The sequence below is a fragment of the Pteropus alecto genome, unplaced genomic scaffold (assembly GCF_000325575.1).
Source record: "Pteropus alecto unplaced genomic scaffold, ASM32557v1 scaffold7, whole genome shotgun sequence".
NCBI classification, from domain to species: domain Eukaryota; kingdom Metazoa; phylum Chordata; class Mammalia; order Chiroptera; family Pteropodidae; genus Pteropus; species Pteropus alecto.
This window is the reverse complement of record NW_006494614.1, coordinates 25,211,906-25,216,526: the sequence shown is the minus strand read 5'-3', so window position 1 is coordinate 25,216,526 and position 4,621 is coordinate 25,211,906. Positions and strand designations below refer to the sequence as shown.

Below are 4,621 nucleotides of genomic sequence, written 5' to 3'. Positions count from 1 at the left end.
CACTTTCCGGAAGGTTCATTTCTGTGAAGGAAATTGGTTGTTGACAGGAACCTCTTTGATGCTCTCTTTAAGTTTTTGAGATTGGTAAATGACATGGCTTCTGATCTATCATTATGAACTGAGGAAAAAGACCAATATTAGGAGATTTCAGGGGGACATTATGATTTTTACTCCACAGACAGTGAACAACTGTGAGGATTTTCTATTGTTCACGTGAACATTCTTTTTACCAGTCCTTGATATATATTTTTAGTTGTTAACTATATAAACCATACAATTTTCTTATTGGAACACCATGTACTTTGCCCTTAATAGTCCCCCCACTCTACCAATCACTCCCTATATCCAGCCATCGCACAGCTTTAGAAAGAAAGTTTTAACAGTGATTAGAGAGCCTGTGTACACCCCTTCCTTCATTGTATTCTTTCACTCCCACAGGAAACATTATACTGAATTTTGTAGCAGTTTTATCCTTGACAAACTTTACTGTACTCAGTTTTCAGAAAATGTTACTAAACTTTGCCTTTTTTACATAAATACAATGTACATATTTTTCTGTGTTTTGATCTTTACTTGTTTGAGATTCATTATCTTATATTGATGTTGTTTAAGATTCATTATAATAAAATATGGCACAACTGACTTCTATTTTCTATATGCTTTCTGTTTTGTTCCATCTCCATTTTTCTTAGCTAGAGTTTTACAGTATTTCTTGAAATCTAATAGAAAATACCCTCTTACCTTCTTCTTCTTCAATAGTGTAGTTTATTCTTGGCTATTTGCTATTTGTATAAAAAGTACAATAACCGTTCTTGAAATTTCCAACAAAAATCATTTAATATCACATGAAATCTATAGACAAACTTAGAGGAAATTATATAAACAATATTTAGTTATCCAATATGTGACTATATTGTGTTTATGTGTATATATATCTATGTTTGTATATGTATGTTTGTATACATACATATATAGCCTTTAAATTTATTAATTAATAGGAAAATCATCAATTGTTTATTTTATTTTATTCAATCATAATTTTATAATATAAAATTAATTGATAAAACAATTATATTATTAATAATATTAATATCACAATATTAATTATGCAAAGTGATCAATAAACATATATGATATTAATATAAACTTTTATATGATTTGTATAACATTAAAAAATGATGTGATATACTTACTTGTATGTTGTTTTATTTTACAAGCATAAGTTATAATTTAAAAAATTTACTCATATCTGAATAAATTTTTTTCTGATGAATAAAAACAATAGACTTTCACATAATTTTTACCAAGTTTCTTTAGCTCTAATTTATTGGTGGATTTTTGTGCATTGCTAAACATACAATGTTATACTATATAATTAATTAATTGATTAATGAGAAAAATTGATCGTATTGAGCACCCTAGGCTTATTTCTGGTATTAAAAAAATATTTTCAACATTTGACCACTGTGTGTGACGTATCTTTTAGGGATTTTTTTTTTTGTCTATATGTATTTTATTAAGATAAGTTTCATTCTATTTCCTAACTTGTAAAACTTTCTTCCTTTTTAGAAAATCTTGATTTGATGCTAAATTTTAATTGTTTTCTTGCGACTAAAAAAATAAGATTTTCTCTTTGAATTTATTATGTGTTAAATTAGAAAACCTGATTTTCTTATGTTAATTCAACTTTGCATTTGTGGGATAAACCAAGTCTTTCATTAAAAATATAACAACTTAAATATTTTTTTTTTCACTGATGTATTTGTAAACCAAAAATGGTACTGCTGATTGGAATATACGGGAGTAATTTGGAGAAATTTTATTAATAAAAATTTTACTCTTGGAATCAGTGGTGTTTACTTATTGTTCTATATTTTTCTCTGATAACCAGAAATATTTTGGAATAAATATAAAGGAATATTTTTTTCCTCTTTAGATTGTTCTAATAGTTTTCTTCATGTGACCATCCTTCAGCTTCTTTTTGTTTATTCATTAAATAAAACTCACTATTGTAATAAAAGCAGGGGAGATAGAATAAGGGACATTTTAATTTCGTGAATTGTTTGCCCCACCTCCGGGAAGTAAAAACAATTCTTCCCACTGCGTTTTAGCTACTATAAAGTATTTTACTTATTTTTCCGACTTTATTGAAGTATAATTGACTATTAAGATATGTATATATTTAATGTGTAAACTGCATGATTTAATATACTTGGACATTGTGAAATCACCACAACCAAGTAAATAAACACGTGTCATCTCACAGTTACCATTTTCTTTCTTCCTTCCTTTTGGTGATAGATAGAACATAAAAAACACTTAAGATTTACCCTCTAGCAAATTTTAAGTATGCAATACAGTATTGTTAACTGTATTCACATTATGTACAGTCGATCTCCAGAACTTAGTCATCTGTCATAATTGAAAATTTGTACTCTTTTACCAAAATCTTCCCATCTTCCCCTGATGCCAGCCCCTGGTAACCATCATTGTACTTTCCGCTACTATGAGTTTAACTATTTTAGATTCCACATATAAGTGAGATCATGCAGTATTTGTTTTGTAATTTCTTGTCTTTTTATGTATCATTAGGTGCTTCAAAGCTTTTAAAGATAGTATTAAGATTTACTATATTTGTATAAATCTATATTATAATTAATGTCTCTATCCTCTCTCTGTCTACACACATACACACACACATACACACACACACACACATATACACACACACTTTGTACCTTGTCAAAATAAATGTATGGCTTTCTATATATAAGCATACATTTACATAAAAGCTTATTATATTCATATCTGTTTATATAATTAACCATATGCATGAATGCACATACACCACTTTAAAAAGATGTTCTCTTATTAAAGAGAAGAGAAGATTCAGCACAGTATCAATTAGGTACCATATTCTCTTCTAAATTTGAGGTTAATCATTTGTGGCAAAAAGTATGTTGCTCAACAAATGTTTATAGAATGAAGCAATTAACATTTACCTCCCTTAAAGTCTTCTTTGCCAATTGGTAAAATATAATTGTTACAAACTTAAAGTAAAAATAAATTGTAAATATATTTATTATAAAATTATATATAGTTCAATTTGTGATTTGTTTTATGTTTTTAATTTTTATGTTATAATGACAGTGCTTTACAGGTATAACTCTCATGTAATACACTTTTAAAAATCATTGGTGCAATGTTACACTAATTTTAACATAACATTTGTATTGTAAATTACAATACAAATATGAAATTTCATATATGTAGTTCATAGATTATTGGATAGATTATATGGAAAAATCTAGTCTAAGAAAATACTAAAATTAATACATAAATTTAACAAAACAGGAAACTAGTTAAAGCAAATAAAGATTAACTGTATTTATATATCCTAGCTATAAAAATTAAAAAAAAATACAACTACCAAAACAATTTCATTCAAAATAGCATCAAACTATCAAATTTTCATTACTTTTCTTCTTCCCAATGAAGTAAATGCTAAACTCATGTTGAGCAGAATGAGTGGGTGTCCATTGCAGTGGTGGTGGTAAAGAGCCATAATAAACTTGTGAGTGTTCTCAGAGCCTAAGCTGAATCAGGAATCTTCCACAGGGAGGGGAAGATTATGGTCTATTGTAGAACATTCCAGCCTGATTAGTGTAAGGAGGATTTCTCACTGTGGAGACAGAGCCCAAGTAGGGTAGAAAGAGCATCCTTGCAGTACGGAAGAGATTGTAGAGAAATAGGGCCATACGTGTACAGTCCAAAGTCATTGGGAACCTAATGCAAAAACATTAAAAAAAAAAAGAAAAAAAAAGAAAAAAGAATGCCTTTGCAATTTTGTGGAATGAAAAATTTCTGTAAACCAAATTATTAATCATAAATAAAACAAAATTATAAATTGGACTTTATTAAAATTAAATATCTACATTTTTTCTTTTAAAGTTAATTCTTTTGTGTCCTATTGGAAATATCTGTCTTCCTCAGGTTGCAAATATTTTTCTGTCTTTTTCTTCTAAATGCACTATTGTTTTAGCTTTCACTTTCTTTTTTTATTAGTAGTATTTCTTTTTTAGGCAAGGCGACCCTTGATTGACCTCACAGATCACAAGGAACTTGTCAGCTTACAATCCTCGATTTTTATTTATTTATCTATTTATTTGTTTGTTTGTTTGTTTGTTTGTTTAAATTTTTTATGCCTACAGCACCTGGTCTTCTAGGTGGTCTCCCATCCAAGTACTAACCAGGCCCCTGCTTAGCTTCCGAGATCAGACGGGATTGGGCTTGTTCAGGGTAGCATGGCCGTAGACAGCTTTCACGTTTTTACAACTAATTTTTGAGTATGAGGTAGAGGTATTTGAGTATGAGGTATTTGTTCTTTTTTTTTCCAAGTAAGAATATCCAGTTGCCCAGCACAATTTAGTTAGAACTTCTTTATTCAATGAATTGCAGTAGTGACCAATACATGTGTGTCTGTTTCCATACTCTTTTTTTCTATTCAGTCAACTATTTCAGTGGTTCTATTGCAATCATTGTAATTTTTATAGTAAATCTTAGAATGTGACAGTATAAATCTTCTTTTTTTTTCAAGATTACCACAAGTACTCTAGATTCT

The 4,621-nt window shown here is 28.6% G+C and overlaps 1 pseudogene; it reads right to left on the bottom strand.

Moving 5' to 3' along the window:
* Nucleotides 1-4,202: 4,202 nt before the first annotated feature.
* Nucleotides 4,203-4,316, bottom strand: LOC112475004 (annotated as a pseudogene).
* Nucleotides 4,317-4,621: the final 305 nt, after the last annotated feature.